This window comes from Puma concolor, chromosome B3 (genome assembly GCF_028749965.1).
Source record: "Puma concolor isolate L17-30 chromosome B3, mPumCon1.1.hap2, whole genome shotgun sequence".
Taxonomy (NCBI): domain Eukaryota; kingdom Metazoa; phylum Chordata; class Mammalia; order Carnivora; family Felidae; genus Puma; species Puma concolor.
In genome coordinates this window covers 70,015,046-70,037,700 of record NC_141672.1, presented here as the reverse complement: position 1 = coordinate 70,037,700, position 22,655 = coordinate 70,015,046, and the positions used below count along the sequence as shown (strand labels likewise).

General features: G+C 35.5%; 1 long non-coding RNA gene across 1 annotated transcript in view; it reads right to left on the bottom strand.

Annotated features, from left to right (window-relative positions):
• Nucleotides 1-1,467: 1,467 nt before the first annotated feature.
• LOC147580044 (uncharacterized) overlaps nucleotides 1,468-22,655 on the bottom strand; it is a 115,745-nt gene continuing 94,557 nt past the window's right edge. The window contains exon 2 of the long non-coding RNA XR_015252457.1: nucleotides 1,468-5,255. This is a non-coding gene — a long non-coding RNA (uncharacterized LOC147580044). The remainder of the gene's footprint in view (nucleotides 5,256-22,655) is intronic.

Here is a 22,655-nt window from a genome sequence, read left to right as displayed (position 1 = left end):
TATTGATATCTGACTAGTTGTGTGTGGTGATGTGATTAGTAAAAAACTACATGAGTGGACTTTCTTATAGTTAGGAGCACAGTATGGTTCAAAAAGGTATAAATGGAAGTCATAGGGTGAGTCTTTCATAAAAGTTCCTCCAAAGGGACAGGGAAAATGGCCCAACCAATTATTTCTGTTATTTTTGGCTTGGAATACAGTCCCAATAGCTTTGGCTGAAGATACATTGTGATTATGAGTTCTAGAGTTTCAGATTACAAATCATGGAGTAGAAAGAAGGAAGACCTGATACATCAATGATGTTTTGGAGTTTCTGATTCATAGCTCTCAGGACTGTAACTCTTTCTAGCTGATACATATGCCTTCAAGATCACCTGCCACCTGATGATCTCCTCCAGCTCTTCTCATAAACAAACTTTTATTCTTCTGTGTGGAATCTTTACTGTAGGAAAACAAGTCTTTCTATTCGCTGCACATTTTATGTTTGTGTCTGTTCCTGAGTCTCAGCACGTGCCATTGTTGTTTGCATCTATGTAGCCAACGTTGGATGGAGACCTCATAAGGGCAGGCACAGGGTTGGAATCCTTTGCATATCAACAAAGTTCTGTACTGTGTATAATGCCTTGCACACAGAAGGCATTCAATATGTGTTGAATGACATTTAATTCCCTTCTGGTGAGCTTATTTAGTCCCTCTTCTTTCTATTAAATAATTCTCAATTACTTAAAAGTCTGGCTTAAAACTAATTTTCTCTGGAAAGGTTTTCATGATAAATCCCACCTGATTATGATTACACCTCCACTTGGAATTTTCTTGGTACATATGCAACTTTGGCTAATAAAAGTGTATACCCAAGCCTTCTCAATGTATGTCCTGGTTTTCCAATATATACTAAAGTGCTCTGTGGGCAGGAATCTTGTACCCTCCCTTCCCATTTGGACTATTCCCATATAAAATCTGATTTGTGTTCTGTTATACAGAACCTAATAAAAAGTGTTGACTAAACTGGAAATTCACTTGGGCCAATCTCCTCCCGGGTAATATAAATCTGTCCCCATCCAAAGGAATAGCTTCCTATAAAAAGAATCAGATACTTCTAGAATCAGATACCATAATTAAAATTTACAAACAACTAGCTCAATATGACTTGGGAATTAAGAATTAATTTCATTCTAAGTGACAACTATGGTATTATTATGCTTTGAATGAGATAAATATATGTATACCCTATGTAAATATTTATTATTCTCATTAGTTTGTTATAAAATTCTGTAGGATACATCACCCACACTGATGACACCTATATTAATTGGAAGGTATATTCTTTGCATGAAGACTAAAACAACTAAATAGAATTATGTGTTTGATATTCAGGAATAAAATCATTTTTGAAAACATTAGTGAATGAATGAGAATAAGCTGAAAAGGCACAAATCATTCACTTTGCTCAGTATGATCACAAATACATTATGGTCTGTAATACTCTTTATTCACAGACAATTGATCATTAACTTACTTCAATTTTCTGAAGTCACTTGAACTAAGGGCAGCTACAAATTTCAGCACATTACAGGATACATCTAATTCACTGCTTTGAACATTTTTAAAGAAAAAGGTGCAGTATAATGCAGAAAAAAGGAAATTGAGGGAACAAAACATAATTTCCACTTAACGAAAATCTAAAGGTTAAATAGATGAGAACTAAAGATTTGAATTCACTTCCCAGAACAGTGCCTTCTTACCAAAATAAACTTGAGATGACCACTTAACTGCAAAGAAAAGTCAACAAGACATTAGATAGTCATTAATCATCCTAAATAAACAGTACTTTTAAAGTGTCTGATTGGCATTGTAGGCATACATTCTGTCCTTAGAAATACGCCTCAGATTTCTACCATATACCTACATAGCTTAATTCAATGCCTGACCACTCTAGGATTTAAGATGAGAACAGACATTGGTAAAAACAGATTCTGAATCTAAGAAGAGACCAAAGCAGCCATGTGTGGACTTTCTCCTAGTTTCAGTGTGAATTTTTTTTAATCTATTAATGAGTTCCTAGAAATTTGAAATATTTGGTTATTTTTAACTAATGCTACATATAATTAGTTTCAAAGTTTGTTTTAACAAATTAGATCTTAGTCTATTTCTTAGTATAGATTTCCATGGTAAATATAAGGGCATGCTATTTGCTTACTCAAATCAGTCACAGAATTGAAACTTTATATTTTAGGCAATTTCTGAATGACATGAGTTGATTAGTACTCTCCCATAAATTTATAGCAATCATGCCTTTTATAGCATTCTTCTTATATTTATTTTCATGTTTCCTAATGTTTCATAGAATTCTATCCTTCATAGGCTTACCAAAAAAGAAAAAGGCAATTCTTGGGATTTTACCTTTTTTTCTCTCCTAAAATATCAAATCTCTTTTTAAGAACAGCAGCATGCAACATCCAAATATCTGGCATCCAATGCCAGCTAAGGTTTTGTTTTGTTTTTTATTCCTATTCACCTCATTTCCCATTAAAAGGCACAATAAATATACCATGTGCAACAATTTGTGTTTTTTTTAAGATTTTTAAAATGAAAAAAATTATTTTGAGGGAGCGAGAGAGTGAGAGTGTGAGTGCTAGTGGGGGAGGGGAAGAGAGAGAGAGAGGAAGAGAGAGAATTCCAAGCAGGCTCTGTGTAGTCAGCGCAGTGCCCAAAGAGGGGCTCGATATTACCAACTGTGACATCATGACTTGAGCTGAAATCAAGAGTTGGACACTTAACTGACTGAGCCACCCAGGTACCCCCATGTGCAACAATTTGTAATTGCAATATACTGACCTGAAAAACCAATAAATATCATTACCATAAATGACAAGAATTGGTATGTTGTTATACCATATATTGGCAATTTATATACTGAAAGTGTCCGTTTATTTAATTTAATGAATATTTACTGAATACCAAATACATGTTTAATGTTGGTTAAAGGTTAAATGAAACATTTATCTTGTTTTCAGGATCCCACGATCTAGCCAATCAAACATAGATCCCCACATATGTGTTTACAAGCCCTGTAAAGAACACTCTTTTAAAATGAAACGTTAAGATCTCGTCTAAAGAGTATTGAGTTCTAACTTTGGCTTAGTCATCAATTATTTGTCTAAAAAGTAATCCTCAATTTTCTTGCATGTAATAAACATAATATTTGTCCTCAACATCCTTAAAAAAGTTAATCAATGTATTGAATGTTTAAGGATAGAGTTCAACATCAAATAACATGAATCGACTCACAGGAAAAAGAGAATATTGATACACAAATTATTCATATCATTATGTATGCAATATTATTGTATGCCTTATTTACTATTTTAATACATGCAAGTCAAGTAATATATGCAATGATGCAAATCATTGCTATCCACAATGGAAGGGTAAGCCACTGTCTCGCATTTAGCAGTAGTTATTTTCGTTGAATCAAGTTTGTAGGGAATCTTCACAAAAATGTTGACAAACGCTTTAAGTTTCCAAAAAAATAGAAATGGAAATAATTGGGCTGCCATTATGTAAATGAGATATGACAGGGAAGCACAAAAAAGCAACAGGGAATGCAACCGTATCAACCAAATATCTGTGATACATTCTTTCTAATGAATAACATGGAGTTTTATTATATGAACAAAACTGAGTGTAAATCTTGTAGTTATTGAGTAAAAATAGGTGGCTGCCATTGCGACATATACATTGAGTGGCACATGTGTGATTTCCTTATTTTCTTTTTCCATGCGTTATTCTTAATTAAAAGTGCCATGAAGCACTTACAGCATTTACATTATTTTAAGGGGACACACATTTGGAAGAGCTGGCCATTTTAAAAATTATTTTGTTATTGCCATGTCATGCAAATGCCTTGTTCTGTAACTTTATTTTAAATTCCCCAATTGAATTTGTTTATGAAAACCAAGAAGCAAAAGGTTCTGTTTGCGGAAATAGAAAGGAATGTACATGAGGGGCAGAGTGTGTTTTGCTTGGCAGTTCTTTTGCTACCATTTTGTTTTTGTTTTTAGTGCTGGAGGGCAGCAAATTGGCAGGTGTAAATAAGGCTGTAGCTAGTTTCATACTGTATTTACAATCAGTTATTGTGGGTTAAAATGTCTGTAGTGCATAGGGAATTAGGCACACAACTTCTGTTAAGAACGAGGGAAGCTTATGATCTAATTTCAGACATTGCCTGAACATACTGCTTCTACCTAATCTTGTAATAATTTCCACCAACTCTCATAAAGTGAACACAAATGGATTATTTCATACTTGCACAATGTTTGAAATTTTGAACATATATTTTTGTATCTAAAATTCTAATATAGCATAAAATTTGCCATAATGACAAAAACTGGTAGTTAAGAAATGAATATTCAGCTACAACTAACTTGAGAAAGAGAAGAAGAGAGCGATTCCTTAGTTTAAATGATGATTTGTTTTATGGAATCCATACAGCATATTGTTACAACTTTTAATTTTTTAAAACAGCAAATAGCTATTTGCCTGTCGAATGTGATGCAAAATGGTGTCATTTTATGATATAGTTTACACTTTACTAGGATTTGCATGTACCACATGTCAAATCATGTCCTAGAAACATAGCAACCACTAGCGGAGAAAGCCTAATGTCACATGATTACATAGAACACAAAGGTTCTAATGTTTGTGCAGATAATGCTTTTTAATAAAGAATCTCCATGTCAAGGAAAGGAAAGCAAGAATAGTTTTATAAAAGATTTAGAGTGGACCTTATTTTCATGATCCACCGACCTGTAACAACTTTTTTGAAAGCTCCCGGAAACATGAATTCCCCATGTCTCTATATTTGCTCTGTACTTTCAGACAAAGAGCCAAGACAATTTTGACTTTGAAGAGGAAGAGTAGAAAAGATGAGACAGAGGGGTATGAAATAAATAATAAATAAATAAGTGACTGCTGAATAAAACAATTAGTTTTGCCCCAGGCTTCTGCAATAGCTTATGAATTCTTACCAGCATTAGTTTACAGCTGTAACTTCAGGATATAATAAGAGATTGAATCTTATACAGGCAATGAAACAGATGATCAAATTCACAAGGGATTGTGTCAGGCTTTTTCCAGTACTAAAGAAACATATTAATCCTTGTCACTGTTTTCAGAAACGCTGTGACAGAAATAAACCTGTACTGTAACTTGGCCCTTTTAATGAGCTTCTGGAGTGTGGGCTTTCCACTCAGCACCTGAAAAACACAACAAAACACCTTTTATATTAAAGATGTGAGGTTTGCTGCTGGCTAAATTTGTACACAGAAGTCTATAAACCAGTGCTCAGCCAGCTGGGAAGCAAGAAAGCAAATTCAGATTCTGCCATGAACTTCACAGACCAATTATCTACTTGGAATCATGGGAGTTTAACAAACAAATACCAGCCCCTGCTGAGCCTTTTCAGGCCAGCAGCTTATGGGTGATTCAGTTGCATCCGAGGCTTTTAGACTGATCAATTCTTAATCACAAAGCGCAAAAATTATTCTCAGACTCATGTCAGTTTCTTTGGACACGTTTGTTAACAATCTGCTTCAAATCATTTTTTTAAAAGAAACTGCAGACACTGTTTTTATTGACTCCCCACTTGTAAAATGTTTATAGCTTGTTAATTTATATTTACCCCTTTACTTTTGCCTGCAAATCAACATCACTTAGCACAGTTTGGTTACACTTTGTCCAAAGGAAATTACAGAAGCCTGCTATGGGGCTAAAATGAAGGAAAGCTGCGGAAAATCAATACACTGCTGATTAAACAGATCGTAGCAAATTCACGGCTGTATGCTACAGCATGGAGACATCAGTGTGATGCCTATCTAGCAGTTAATGTGCTTTCAGTCAGGTGAAGAAAATTTCAGAATAAGGCAAAATCACTCAGAAAAACAAGAACTACCTAACACAAGAATGTGTGTGCTTATATGAAACCTACATTTTGTGTCAAGTAGTATTTCACTTGAGGAATAAAGAGGACATATTTATTTTGTGAAATAAAGCAGTGTGGCATCTATATTATGACATTTACCCTTTGTGTTACGAAAAGACCGAATGCCATTGCAAGATACCACCTATTAGCTACAAGTCAAATATTTGGTTTTTCTTTTTATGAAATAGTAGGTTTTAATCAATGTTTTCTTGTGTAATTTTCAATTCGACAACAATAGAAATGACTGAAAGGTGGATTCTTTGTAGAGGTTGTCCAAAGTAGCAATGATCTCCGATGAAAATATTCTAAGCAATTCAAAAAGAATCACTTAATTTCCAATTTTAGAGTAGAAGAATAAACATGAAATAAATCAGGCATAAACAGGGGATTCAGTTCATACATAATTAATTTTCTTAATGTGTTGGGAATAGATAATCTTAACACAACGTAGTTGGAAAGACCAACAGTTGTTTGTACGTCATAAAGGCAGCATTAGGGTTACAGGGAAGAACTAAGGTATCCTGACGAAAGCAAAGGTACCCTGGGTTAAAGCATAAACTTTCATTTCCATGCTATCCAATTCTTGGGCTCTGCAAACCAAATACTTTGAAGACTGTAGGAAAATATGCTTATCCCAAAGACTGCGTAAGAGGTGGTACCTACTTTAGTCCAACTTGAAGAAGTACACGCTGTACCGTATCGCATGTAAAGTAAGGAAATGAGAAACAAACAAACAAAAGTTTAAATACAATCTTTCTGAGAGAGTGTCATAGAAGAAATTTTGTTTCAACCTCTTGTTATGCTTTTTACTTGGCATACACATTTATCTATTTAGAGTATTGTGATGCTATTGCAAGATGTTTTTTTTCTTTTTCAAATAGATAAACTAGGGTAGAATTTATGGCTCCCCTTACTATTGTTCATTCAGGAAACCTATAGCTTTGATATGTTATGGTATCCTGGAAGATAAATTTCAGTAGTAAATCCTTATACTGAAAAATATACTCGAGAAAATTATGTTCCATACACAAAAGCCAACTTAAGTTTCAATCTCTGTTGTTTTTAATTCTCTCTTTTTCAAAATATCAAAGTCTTTCAAATGGTAACATGGTTAAGTTCTTTGCCAAATCCCATGTGTTAAAATGAAGGTGTTTTTGAGTCATCAAAGCTTATAAAAAGACCTTTAACAAGTAAACAGCTTTTCTCTTTTTTTTTTTTTTTTTAACTGGAAGATGTGGTATAAGAAAACACATTCATGGACACCATATGTGAACCAAGTTCCATCCCAAGATTTTGAGATTTTTGAGAATTCCTAGAAAATGAGAGATTTAAATTTATAGTCTGAAGAGGCTCACTCAGTGACACTATTTTCATACTGATTTTTGTGTATGACTTATACTGACTCATACTGATTTATATGTATATATAAAACTCAAGGTGTCATATTTTGATTATTCTATTTAAAATCTTTGGTAATCTTGCTTAGGAAAAAAAAGAGGCCATCAGGATTTCAGGAGTATGAAAAATAATCATTATTTCAGTATCGTCACTGTAAGGTAAACATTAACTTACTTTTTTCGTATTGTGGGAAGTGGTCAACTTGTTTCACAAGTCAGTATCAAGAGCAGAGATCATTTCTACTTAAATAATCATGATTTTGTGACATTGGGAGAATAAAGCAATGGGTACCAGTAGAAAGAGCAAGTGTTTTAGAAAATATAGAACAATACTTGTATTTGCTACACACATCGGTATGCTAGGTTGATTGTGCCCTTGAGTATGTATTTTAAGATTTTTCTTTCCTGGTGGCATTGAAGGAAAACTACATTGAAGTGACAGAAGAGCAGGAGATAATGGACAGACCGAATGATGCAAGTATAAACTTCTGAGCGAAAATTATTTTCTAAGTCTCACAGTTTCTGTAGATATTTTCACATTTTTGTAGTTCCAATAAGCTAACAAATGGCTGTTTGTAAACATGCTTTACTTTATTTAAAGTCCACGCACTGTACGAATCTGAGAGTTGGCAAGGGTTTGAATACCCTTTGGTACAGACCCACTTTTTCTTCTTAATACATGGTAATTTATCACCATTAAGTATATGATCCCTCTGGAAAAAAAAATTGATGCACATTGCTCTCTAGACTATAATTTCAGTGTTCATGATATTAATCTTTAATTAAATTACAGTTATTTTAGAAATCTATATCTTTAATTAAATTATACCATGCGCTTAAAGAAGAAATGACTATGGCACTATTAAAACATGTTTAAAAATGTACCACTGAATTTTGCATGCTGTCTGTCATCCCCAAAGTATGACTAACTAGGCTTAAGAAATGACTAGAAAGTCAACTGAAAAATTGCCAAGTAAAACTGTTTGGCTCTTTAAAGAACTGTGCATTAAAATTTTGGACACTTTCTCTATTAAATCTAAATATACTTCTTATAGTATATACAGTATTACATTTCTAAATTAATTGCCATAGTCCCATTTGTTAAAGAATTTCACTCCACGTGAAAAGCAAAGTCTCACTAGATGTGAATTTTACACTGTGCTAGATCAATCCCAATACCAGTAAATGGATATTATTAAACAGCATGGGGTAGTGCAAACTGGGAAAGAAAACTTGTAGTGTGCTGCCTTTGAGCAGACCTGGCTTGCATGCTGTGACAGGGCAATTGTCGACATGCTTTTTCATGCCAATCTGCAGCTTTTTCAACTCTAGATGCTATGGCAACCAGGGTTTAACAGACTAAGCAGCTAACAAGCTTCCCTGATGGAATTGTCTGGTTGTGTGATTGCCTTGTCTTAGGGAAAATATAAAATAGAATGAAGACGCTTGTGGACATTTGTCAACCTGATTATAATTTGGACAGTTGAATCATAATTGTCTGTTGTGTGCTGTGCAGCAGTGACATGTGCTATTTTCCACGTCCCTTGCAGGGCACACCACTACATTCCCGCATAGGCTACGTTTCCCTTGGGAACAATGGGTCCTGGTTGCTGTGGGTTCGGTGCAACATGGCGGTCCGCATCTCACACCAGATCATCTGGGAAAGAAGGGAACAGTGAACAGCTCTAATGGTGTTTTTTTTCTTTCTCTTTGAAAAGGCTTGTGTTTGATTTGAACTATATTTGTATGAATATAATGAACACAAGTTGATGTGGAAAGAGATTTCTCTCTTATAAAATGTTCGTGCTCATAGGGTAAGTTGTAGATCAAAATATGCAGGTGAATTAATTTGTTATTTATGATTGGGCATAATTTTAGTTCTTTGGGAATATTGATTTTTTAAATTTGCAACCACTTAAACATGTATTTGTGTCACCAATCATATGCATAATTTAAAACACTGAGGAAATAATCAAGCTTCTCTGATAGAATGGTCTTGTTTTAATACTGCCTTGTCCTATTGAAAATGAATAGAAGACACCCTCTTTATTGTTTGAAATGATTAAAAGCCTACTAATACAATTTCAGTCTCTTTAAACAGTCAAAGGCATTGTATTTTCCACATCATTTGATGCCAAATCCTTACTTTTTTTCTTGAAAAGGATACAGGTTTTAAAAAATTAAAATCCTAAGAACAAACATTTCAAATTAAATGTGAATTCTCATAAAACAAAACGTAGGTTTCCATTTTATAGACAGACAAATAAAATTAGCTATTTTGCAAGACAACTTCACTAATTATTTTATAGAACATTGAGAAATAGATTATTTCGTACTTGGAAAAAATCAATATTAGATCATGAGGATCAAAATTTGAGGATATTTTCAGTATGCTCTGAATGAGTTGAGGTTTAAGTATAAGTTGATTGTAAGAAGATTTTGGCTAGTACATAGAAAGGATGCCAATGATTATGTTAGCATATGCGTCATGGACAGATCTCACCAACCACAGAGTTCTGCCAGGTTTTTTGTTTCCTTATTTATATTTTGAAATACTTCAAACTGATGCCCTTGCTTCGAGACACCAAGGCCTTTAGGAAAAGTAGGGTTTTCCCTTCCTCTATTTTGGAAGAATGGGTAGCAATCCAAGCTGCCTTTTAAAACAACCTTCAATGTCACAGACAATGACATGCCTAGATGGTGCAAATCCGAAAACAGGTTTGTTTCTAGTTTCAGAGACCTATTCTTTTTCCTAAACAGAAAGATCTCAACGTGAAAACACCTTCTTCTCTGATGAGAGTGGTGCACCCAAGAAGGGTGAGGAGTGAAATTGGGAACATTTCACTCTCTTCATAAAGAACCTTGTCTAGCCCAAGTTATAAAAAAATATTTTTGCAGAGTTACGGTGTACCAAAATTAATAAGCTATGAATTATTGCCATAAAACTGAATTTTATATGAATCAGTCTTCACAAAAATTGCCTTTATTTACTAGACTACCAAGGTCTTACCCTCTAATTCCTAGTTTTGAAATTAGGCTCTTTTTTTAGTCACCTCTGTGCCTGCCTCCTTCCTGTGGGCAGCTAGTGTGGCACTGTTTCCTTCATTTCCCTGAAGAATGTGGCATTTTCTTTATCTAATAGGGAGCTTGAGTCACATGCTACATTAATGTCATCTGAAATTAAGGAAAATCATATGTTTTCAGTGGAATGAGAATTTGATTCTACTTTTTCTTTTGAATATCAAGGATTCAGATTGGATAGATTTTACTTTGGGATTCATTAAAACTCTTTTTTATTCAATAGATTCAAACGTACAACATGTTAGATGGTACCTACTTTTTTTTCCCCCAAATTGATGGCCCCTACTTTGGAGTTTAAAGAACTATGCTTGAAACTAAAGTAATTCCTTCAGTCACTACAGACCAGAGGTGAGAGTCAGGATGCTTTATGTTAGTTTGATGACAGCTTTCCAGAAGATAAAGAAATTATGGTTCAAGGTGCAACTATTTTCCTTCCTGTTTAGGAAAGAAAGGCATCCAAGGATATGAGATTTCCTTAGTTACTAAAGTAAATATCAGCAATGTTCAAAGGTCAGCCTTACTTTGTGAAACATTTTATAGCTATAAAATGTGCTTTGTACTGTCTTGCATTATTATCTATCATCTGAAACAGTCAACTGATAAGCCCATTTTAAAGCTTAGAATAAAGTGAAAACCTTGAGTTTATGTATTTACTAAAAGAGGCATGTCTTTTTAAATGTTTTTCTTCTTTATTCCTAAATTTCACCAAGAATCATATGCCATCGGTTCTGTAACATTAAGGTCGATTCTCCACTTTGAAAGGCACCATAAAGCTACACCATCCATGCAATCTTTTACCAAGGCTTTTTGGTGAAAAACATTATCATTCTCCTATTAAACTCAGGCACCAAATTAGGTCGTTTACAATGAAAACATTATTGGAAGTCATTAATGTTTTAGTATAAATTAGTTTCAACCATTATCATCTTGGTAATATTACCAAAGTTCCACTTTGGAGTTCAGTAGAGGGCTACCTCAAACTTCTTACTCAGCCCTATATATCTCTATGCAAAATTCACATCCTGAGGGACAACAGGGGTGGGGATGGCAGACAAAGGCAGCAATAGTGCTGGTGTGCTACTATTCTTAAGCAGCTTAGGTGTACCTGACTTCTGTCAAGTAAGCAAAGATGAAAAAAAGAAGTGAAACTTGTTTCTGGAAACAAGTGAATCTCCTCCTTGAGTAAGTTAGAAGGGGAGTTGGAGGAAGAGATAAAGTGTGCAAGAACAACTATGCACTAAGACCTAGCAGCACTCGAATATTTTTCCAAATGTGACTATTCTCATGGTCACAGGCAAGGAACGTGATGGTTAGATTTTGAGTAATCTTTCCCATGAGGCAGAGTTGGACTGCAGTGAAATTCCCTTGGATTACTAGACCTCTATCCACCTCTATATTGTGGAAACTTGTGACTTTAAAATTTTCCCTACATTCCACATTTTTTTCCCATAATAGATGAGTGCATATTTGAAATGGATTTTTGTTTTGTGTAAAATTTTCAGTTGCACTAAGCTTTCTAAAATATATCATATGGAGAAAAGTTATTTTCCTAGAGTGTAGAGTAAGCTTTCTCAGCTACACACTGCTGTTTAGCCCCTTGGCACATTCTCTCAAACATAGGAATTTCAACCCTTGTTGAAGAGTTGGGTATATCAGTGAAACTAACTAATTGGGTAAAGCATCTTTGTGAAAATTCTGATCAGCAATTCACGCATTTGGAGTGATATTGGAGGACACTGTAGGGAGATGGGGGGATACTGAGGACAGAGGTCTGGAGAGGCAGGGAGCATGATCACTCTAGGACATGTACATAGAAGTAGCTACCAGCCTGTCTTTTCTGGTGAGGGCATTCTGTTCATATTACCTCAGAATGATTAACAGTTATATATCTTCAATCAGACTCAGAAATATTGAAGCAGCCTTCAACATTTCTAGCTCTGAAATTTACCTACGTACATTTGGCCCCTTTCACAGATTCTTCTACCTTTGAAATGAGTGGAGTTTAAAAATAAAATCTTTATTATTGCTAAAATAATTCACTGAAAAACCCGTGGGAAATTATTTTAAAATATCATCTAGTATTTACAGTGGTATTTTTTGTTGTTTTTAACTTTCAAAACTTTTTCCTCCTAAAGAACAAAAACAAAATTAATATAATAATAATGGTACTAAGCATAAACATGTTAATGAAAATAGGTAACATTACTCAGCATTTACTATGTTCTGGGTTTTCTTTTTTTTTTTTCTTTTTTTCTTTTTTAACATTTATTTATTTTTGAGACAGAGAGAGACAGAGCATGAACGGGGGAGGGTCAGAGAGAGGGAGACACATAATCTGAAACAGGCTCCAGGCTCTGAGCAGTCAGCACAGAGCCCGACGCGGGGCTCGAACTCACAGACCGCGAGATCGTGACCTGAGCCGAAGTCGAACGCCCAACCGACTGAGCCACCCAGGCGTCCCTGGGTTTTTTTTTTAAATACTGTAAAGTAATTTAATCCTCCCAAGAACCCTAAGAGGAAGGTATTATTTCTAATATATAGATTATGAAACTGGGACATTGGAAAAGTTACTGATTGCTCTATGCCACACATTCATAAGTATAAACCTGGCATTTTAATCCAGTATATCTGACTACAGCACCAAAACTCTTAAATATCTTCTTTAAAAAATTTCTTTTAATGTTTATTTTATTTTTGAGAGAGAGAGAGAGAGAGAAAGAGAGAGAGAGCGAGCAGGGGAGGGGCAGAGACAGAGAGAGACACAGAAGCCAAAGCAGGCTCCAGGCTCTGAGCTGTCAGCACAGAGCCCGATGTGGGGCTTGAATTCACGAACTGCAAGATCATGACCTGAGCCAAAGTCAGATGCTTAACCGACTGAGCCACCCAGGCGCCCCTTCCAGTGCCAGAACTCAGAAATCTTTCTTGGTAATTCAAAAGCTGTATTCTAATACTAGGCACTTGTGATTAGGTTTCATTACATGCATTTACTACCAATATTACACTCGATGAAGATGGCAAAATGTGTGTCCTGACATTATTTGATCGTGTGTCCTCGATGCTTAAAGGCACTTTGCAAAGTTCTTAACAGAGTGCGGTTTAGGAAAATCAATCCTAAAACTCTATCAGTATAATTATACTTATGTGGCATGATGGTAATACCCACAATGTTCTTGCTAGTGTGCTAGGTGCTTTAGTGAGGCTAACACCAATACCATGAAGCAGGTATCAGTATCACTATTTACACATAACACTGAGGCATAAAGAAAATTTCACGGTAAGTAACTCGAAGTGAGTTTCTAACCAAAATATATCTGAAGACACAGCTTTCTCCCAAGGTTTATTAACCTAAGGTCATTTATATCATAGAATTCACAAATGGTGGAATCAAGAATTTAAACCTTTCTCCAATCCTATCGGTGGCAAAGTTAAAAGGAGAGGTTATTCCACTAGAGACTTCATAGAGATAGTATGGATTCAGTCTCTTACCTTTACCCCATAGTAGGGGTGGCAATTTACATATAACATGCTAAAAAATACTATTTACCTTTATTATGTACTGATGTTGTTCTGGAGCCTAAACCCTGTTGTTGAAAGAAATTAATTTGAGTTAGTTAATTATAGGTAGCTCATTTCTTCCAGTTTAAAACAGTCGTCATGGTGGTAAAACATGTCCATGTATTCTTTTGAAGGGATACTTCTCTCTTCAAAAGGTGGAGCCTAATTCCCTTTCCCTGAATGTGGGCTCACCTAGTGACTTTCTTCTAACATGAAGAATATGGTGGAACTGACAATGTGTATCTCCCGAGATTAAGACATAAAGGTATTGTAGTTTCCTCTTTGCTCTTTCTTCTGGTGTCACTCACTTTGAGGGAAGCCAAGTGCCATGTTATGAGGATACTCAAAAGCCATAGAAAGACCCATGTGGCAAGGAACTGAGGCTGTTAGCCAATAGTTAGTGAGAAGTGAGGCCTCCTGCCAACAGCCATGTGAATGAGCTTGGAAGCAGACCCTGAAGCCCGAATCAAGACTTCAGAAGACAGAAGCTTTGGCTGACATTTTGTTTGCAATCTTATGTGAGACCCAGAGCCAGAAACACCCAGCTAAGCCATTCTGAAACTACTGAGCCATATATATTTTGAGATAATAAATGTTTGTTGTTTTAAATCACTAAGTTTTGGTATAATTTGTTGTACAGCAATACATAATTAATAGCATAGTATCTGTAAGGTAACAGTTTAAATTCAAACTACCTGATAGGTTTAGCTCTCCCAACTTCCTCAGAGTCTCTCATTCTCTACCTACCAAGATGGAAGCCTTCGAGAGGAAATTTTTAAAAAGGACGTGTTTTGTACCATTCTCTAAGGCTCTGCTCCTTTTGCTGAGAGGACCCTCTTTCTACCTGGACACCTTTTTTCAATAGAGTCCACTGAGGGACTGGTTCAATTTCAACATTGCTCTGGAATCTACTCTTGATTGTGAACTTGATCGTCACACACATACAATCTTTGCAGTGCCCCTAGTCCCCCTCTGATCTATTTGTATTTTCAGCTTTTGAGGACATGAAAGCTTTGGATGCCCTACATATCAGGTATGGGCTCCAAGGACCTGATGCTCTGTCCCACAGATTGCCCCTCACCTGTAGTGCTTGAAGTACCATACTTTCACTGCCCCATTTGATGTAGAATCTGGTTAAGATTCTTGAAGCTTTCCGAGGCTTCATCCTGAGGACATAGGACCAAATTCTTTCACTGAGAATCCCTTAAATTTTTCTTTTTTAAAAAAATATTTATTTTTGAGAGAGAGAGAGAAAGAGAGAGAGACAGAGAGCAGGGGAGGAGCAGAGAGAGAGGGAGACACAGAATCTGAAGCAGGCTCCAGGCTCCAAGCTATCAGCACAGAGCCCGACACAGGGCTCAAACTCATGAACAGTGAGATTATGACCTGAGTGGTCAGGTGACTGGGTGACTGAGCCACCCAGGTGCCCCCAAATTTTCTTCATAATATGTGAGATACTGGAAACAGCCTAAATGCCCACACATAGGAAAGTAGTTGAATAAACTATGGTACATCTACATAATGGAGCACTATGCATCTATAAATAAGAATGAGAAAGGCCTTTTTAGGATATATTGTTCTGTGATCAAAGCAAAAAGTGCACCTGGGTGGCTCAGTAGGTTAAGCATTCTGCTCAGGTCATGATCTCATGGCTCCTGAGTTAGAGCCCCTTGTTGGGTTCTGTGCTGACAGCTCAGAGACTGGAGCCTGCTTCAGATACTGTGTCTCCCTCTCTCTCTGCCCCTCTGCCTCTTGCACTCTGTCTCTCTCTCTCTCAAAAATAAATAAACATTTAAAAAAATAAATAAAAAATAAAGCAAAAACATCTATAGTATATGACCATCTAAGTCAGAAAGAAGTGTAAGAATATACGTGCATCTGCTCATTTGTGGAAAAGACATATAGGAAGGATAAAACAGAAACGAAAATGATTGGTCACATATAGGGGTGTATGTAATGGGAACATGGCATAGAGTTGAAGAAGACACAATACTTTTACGAATATATATTTTTATAGCTTTTCCTCTTAGAATAACGGTATTGTTTGAATACCTCCCAAATAAGTAAGTGATAAAATAAACCAGGCTGTGAGTAGAACCCAGAATGGAAACAAACAGTACCAAATGAACCTCATTGTATTATAAATGAGTAAAATAACCACACCAAAGAGGGTGGGGATAAAGGAAGGAATGTAAGTAACTTCAGAAAGCAGTATTTTGACTAAATATGGTAAAATTAAAAACAAGAAAAAAACCCCAAGCTTTCCACAAACAGTATACTCTGTACAGTAAATTTGTTTGTAACATGGATATACATTAGCAATTCCAAAACTATTTTATGTTCATACTAAGTTTGAATGAACCAGCAGATATGTTGTTTACAACACAGCCATGTTTTTCACTGTCAGAGAAAGAGGTAATGAAAATGAGGAAAGACTGAAATGAACCCTGTCATGTTAAATTAGAATAAAAGGCATCAGTATGAATTCATATTTTTTAATATAGATACAGCTAGATACAGAAATAAACAGGTGTATTCATGTGTTAACTTACATAAACATATTTCCTAGGCCCTGTTCTCCTAGAGGGCCTAGAAACCATGACACCCCCAGTAGCATTGAGCACACTTAGAATTTAGATGTTGAATTGCAAATATCATTTCCCAATGAAAGGGACCAGGGCTCCTTGGAGAAGTAGCTGATGCCAGAAAGGACCAGGGCAGGGAAAATAGAAGATGAGACTGGAACATTTTAAGGTAACAGAAACTACTCATAAAATGATGGAGGCCTCTCAAAAAGCCCACAAAAAACAAGTGTGAAGAGGTCCCGATGGCCACAGTTGGCCAATTTCAGAACAACCCAAATAATGGTAGATTTGAATTTGAACCTCTAGATTACAATAGTTATCCGTGACTCCACACAGATATAAATATGTAAATGGAAAAGTAAATAGAAGAGAGTACTCTCTTTTATAGTAGAGTACATATTAACAAATCTACAAGGAATAAGGGAAATAGAAAATTACCATTAAACAAACACCACAGTAATATTTGTTGTATCTACCCATCTGTATACATGTTGTCCAAACCAACAGCTAAAATTAGTGAGTGATGAGAAATAGAGTATTTACATCATTTAAAAGTATTTCCTCGCAATATACTTACTAACTACAAAGTGAAAATATTAAGATTACAATGAAACTTGGCAGACACAATCTCTCCATGTGATCAGAGTTAACATTATTTGTAACAAGATATAATACCATGATATATCCCTTTATATGAGGTATTGAAAAGGATATAACATCCCTTCAGTTTTAGTTTTGGCAAAAAAAAAAAAAATAGAAGAAAGCATAAAATAAAAATTGAGGGACATTCTAAAAAATAACTGGCACATACTTTCAAAAAGTGTTGAGAACATGAAATACTGAGTAACTGTCACAGATTGAATGACCCTAAAGTGAAATGACAACTAAATGTAATAGAGGACCTTGGATTGTACCTTGGGCCAGAAAAAAAAAATAGGGAAAAACTGGCAAAATTCTAATAAGGACTGTATGTTAGTTAATGATCTGTTATCAACATTAGTTCATTGGTGTTAATAATTAAATTACATCTATATAAGATGATCACATTTGGGAAGTTGGGTGAAGAGTATACAAGAATTCTTTGTACTGTTTGTGCAATTCTTCTTTAAGTCTAAATAATTTTTTAATGTTAAAAAAACTTGGCAGAAGTCAAACTCTAGTGAATTTGCTTCAGCTAAAATAATCCAAGTATTTTGGGAGAATGCTTTCAACATATGTCAAGGTTAGTTAGTTCCAATGGTCTGAAAAACAGTATCATGTCAACTGAAGTTAATAATAATTTCAGACCACTACAAGCTAAACCAGTGTTCTGGCCAAATTGAAATAAATACCCTATGTTAATCAGCACCCCCCCCAACCCCCCGCCACACACACACATACACACACGTGCCCTCTGTTATATACCACTCCTGGCTCCCTCCACTCTCTGGGAGAATAGGGGAATGGTAAGAAAGGATGTTCATAACGGACTTAATGCATTTTTCTTCATTATGTCTTTATTTCTTAACTTCCTTTCCTTTTAAGGCCATTCATTTTTCAGTTCCACAGAAACAGACTCCTTTCATACCCTGCTCCTTCCTTACATGGCATTTACTCACATTATCCTTTACCGGGACAAAGTGACAAAAGTGTTGCAGGGAGACTCAGATATGAGTGCCTCTCAAGATTCATGGAGATATACTTAAACAGATTACCCCTAGCATACTTAGTATCCTCCTGAGTTGGTTCCCTGAAGTTTATCTTCCTGGTTACATTGTCAAGTCCTTGGCAGCCAGACTGAGATCTTACACATCATGTGCATCCCCCATAGCATGCAACAAATACTAACTCACCAGCGCATATTTTGTTGACAGACTGAAGTAGATCAATCACAAATCATTTTGAGTATGGTATTAAAGAAGTGTGGAGGACCAATCTATGAAGAGCAAAGTCCATGGTTCAACTTCCTGCTTATTTTCGAAAGGTTTGTCAATCCTATGGAAAAGTTTGCCCATCGTCCACTTTGAGTTTGGCTCTTTATAAAGATTTTCAGCTATGGAAAGGCATCAGACATACCCTCTGTTTAAAGATCATACATATTAAAAATAACTTCACTATCTTCTTTGGGAAGATGACAAATATGCTGTAATTTGAGGGCATCTGGTTGAAAAAGCTACTCATGACCTGAAGCTATTCATGCTTCAAAAATTTTTTGAAAAAAATTAAAAAAAAAAACACTATTTCTATCATAAGAATCCTAGCTCCATCTTTTGAAATGTGAGCAATTTAAAGAATTTTTTATTTAAATCCAAGATGGGATCAAGAAGTGACTGTGGACAAATAGAGTAACACATGTGAAGATTTAAAAGCATACAATATTTGAGTTTGTTGAGAAATCAAAGACTTAGAGTCAAATACATAGGCATTTTGGCTGGTACGGAAAAGAGAGAAATATGAAAATGTTTACTGTAAAATGCCAGGATGTAATTTTCTAAGTTTTATAACTTTTAAAGTATGACTTTTTTGTGCATCCTGAGATGCTAAGAATGGACTTCTATTTTTTACAGGATTAAATATTTTTAATCTTATTGAAAATTCTATATTCACACTGAACAGAAATGGTGAACTATTTGCTGGAAATAAGAGGACATCTCATTTTGAAGGAATCGGTTACTTTTACAAGCAGTCTTGAGAACATTGCTTTTTGTTTAATAAAAACTTATTTTTTCTAAGATTACATCATAGGTGGGCAATGGGATGTTTTTCAATTTTCCTTATTTTGATGTTACAGTTTACTGTAAAAAAAAAAAACAACTTTCAGACAACTTAATTTAGGATAAATTATTGCAATTTGGATATTTATTGTATTATAAAAGACAAAATTGTTAACTACTTATGAATTCTCTTGCCCAATTATGGGTGGTTATGCTTGAGAAAAAGAAAAACATTTTAACAATATTTGTTCTTCCAATGAATGAACATGGAATGTTTTCTGTTTCTTTTTGTCTTTTTTCAATTTCTTTCATAAGCTTTCTATAGTTTTCAGCATACAGATCTTTTTTACCTCATTGGTTAGGTTTATTCCTAGAGATTTGATAGTTTTTGGTACAATTGTAAATAGGATCAATTCCTTGATTTCTTTTTATGTTGCTTCATTATTGGTGTATAGAAATGCAAACTATTTCTGTACACTGATTTTTTTTTTAATTTTTTTTTCAACGTTTATTTATTTTTGGGACAGAGAGAGACAGAGCATGAACAGGGGAGGGGCAGAGAGAGAGGGAGACACAGAATCGGAAACAGGCTCCAGGCTCCGAGCCATCAGCCCAGAGCCCGACGCGGGGCTCGAACTCACGGACCGCAAGATCGTGACCTGGCTGAAGTCGGACGCTTAACTGACTGCGCCACCCAGGCGCCCCACTGTACACTGATTTTTATCTTATGACTCTGCTGAATTCATATACCAGTTCTAGTAGTCTTTTGGTGATCTTTTGGATTTTCCATGTACAGTATCATGTCATCTGCAAAGAGTGAAAGTTTGACTTCTTTGCCAATCTGGATAATTTTATTTCATTTTGTTATCTGATTGCTGAGGCTAGGACTTTTAACACTATGTTTAGCAACAGGGGTGAGAGTGGACATCTCTGTTGTGTTCCTCTTCTTAGGAGGAAAGCTCTCAGTTTTTCCCCATTGAAGATGATATTAGCTGTGGGCTTTTCATATATGGCTTTTATGATGTTACCATATGCAGCCCAGGCATGAATCCCACTTGATCAAATGTCAATACTACTCAAGGCAATCTACATATTCAATGTACTCTCTATCAAAATGACACCAGCATTCTCACAGAGCTAGAACAAGCCATCCTAAGGCTTGTTCTAAGCCGTCCTAAGCTAGAACAAGCCATCCTAGAACATCCATCCTTTTGTATGTAACCCCAAAAGACCCAAATAGCCAAAGTAACGTTGAAAAACAAAACCAAAGCTGGAGGCATCACAATCCTGGATTTAAACCTGTATTACAAAGCTGTAATCATCAAGACAGTATGGTATTGGCACAAAAAATACACACATAGATCAATGGAATAGAATAGAGAATGCAGAAATAGACCCACAGATATAACCTTCAACAAAGCAGGAAAGAGAATCCAATGGAAAAAAGACAGTCTCTTTAGCAAATGCTGCTGGGAGAACTGGACAGTGACATGCTGAAGAATGAAACAGGACCACTTTCTTACACCATACACAAAAATAAACTCAAAATGGATGAAACACCTAAATGTGAGACAGGAAACCATCAAAGTCCTACAGGAGAAAACAGGCAGCAACCTCTTTGAGTTGGTGGCAGCAACTTCTTACTGGACATGTCTCTAGAGGCAAGGGAAATGAAAGCAAAATGAACCACTAGGACCTCATGAAAATAACATTCTTCATAACAAAGGAAACAATCAACAAAACTAAAAGGCAGCCTATGGAATTAGGAGAAGATATCTCAAATGACATATCAGATAAAGGAGTAGCATTCAAAAATCTATAAAGAACTTACCAAACTGAACACCCCAAAATAAATAATCCAGTGAAGAAATGGGCAAAAGACATGAATAGGTACTTTTCCAAAGAAGATATCCAGATAGCCAAGAGACATATGAAAAGATACTCAACATCACTCATCATCAGGGAAATACAAATCAAAACCACATGAGATATCACCTCACACCACTCAGAATGGCTAAAATTAACTCAGAAAACAACAGATGTTGGCAAGGATGAGGAGAAAGGGGAAGCCTTTTGTGCTACTGGTGGGAATGCAAACTGGTGCAGCCACTTTGGAAAACAGGACGGGGCTTCCTCAAAAAATTAAAAATAGAACTACTCTATGACCCAGTAATTGCACTACTAAGAATTTATCCAAAGAATACAAAAATGCTGATTCAAAGGGGCACATGCACCCCAATGTTTATAGCAGCACTATCGTCAATAGTTAAATTATGGAAAGAGCCCAAATATCCATCAACTGATGAATGGATTAAGAAGATGTGGTATATATATATATATATATATATATATATATATATATATATATACACATACACACACACACACACACACACACACACACACACAACGGAATACTACTCAGTGATGAAAAAGAATGAAAGAATGAAATCTTGTCATTTGTAACAACATGGATTGAACTAGAGGGTATTATGCTAAGGGAAATAAGTCAGTCAGAGAAAGACAGGTATCATATGATTTCACTCATATGTGGAATTTGAGAAACTCAACAGATGAACACAGGGGAAGGGAAGGTAAAATAAGATAAAAAAAAGAGAAGGAGGGAAGCCATAAGAGACTCTTAAATACAGAGAACAAACTGAGGATTGCTGGAAGGGGGAGGGTGGGTGAGAGGGTGGGCTAAATGGGTGATGGGCATTAAGGAAGGCACTTTTTGAGATGAGCACTGGGTGTTATGTGTAAGAGATGAATCACTGGGTTCGACTCCTGAAGCCAAGACTACATTGTATGTTAACTAACTTGAATATAAACTTAAAAAAAGAAAAAAAAGGAAAATATATTTTAGCTTTACTGGATATTATTTGTGTATGAGATTAACAATGTCAATCCTAGAACTATTATTAGGTTCTTCTTCAACTGAGAGACACAGTTCTTCTACTTGTATCTTTGGTAGCCATTTGAATGTTCATCAAATTTTTTATTGCTAAATGTTATAATAGCAACATCTAACATTATTAACATTATTTCGTACATTCAAGAAAAAATCTGCTCTTACTGTGCGTAGACTTAGGAAGAGATGGATTGTTACGATGTTGAGGTAATAATATATAGTAGTAGTGTAATTAAACAGCAAGGGGACATATTTGGGCAGCAGCAGAATCCGAAAATCAATAAATTACTCGGCATATTCCTAGCTGGCAAGACAAGTGTACTCTTGTAGAAATTGATCAAGGAGCTTATACACAAGATAGAAAGAAGTAATGAAAAGATAACATTGTTTACATAATATAACTAGCATACACTAAGAGCTTACTTTGTGCCGAAACTATGTTAAGTCCTTTTC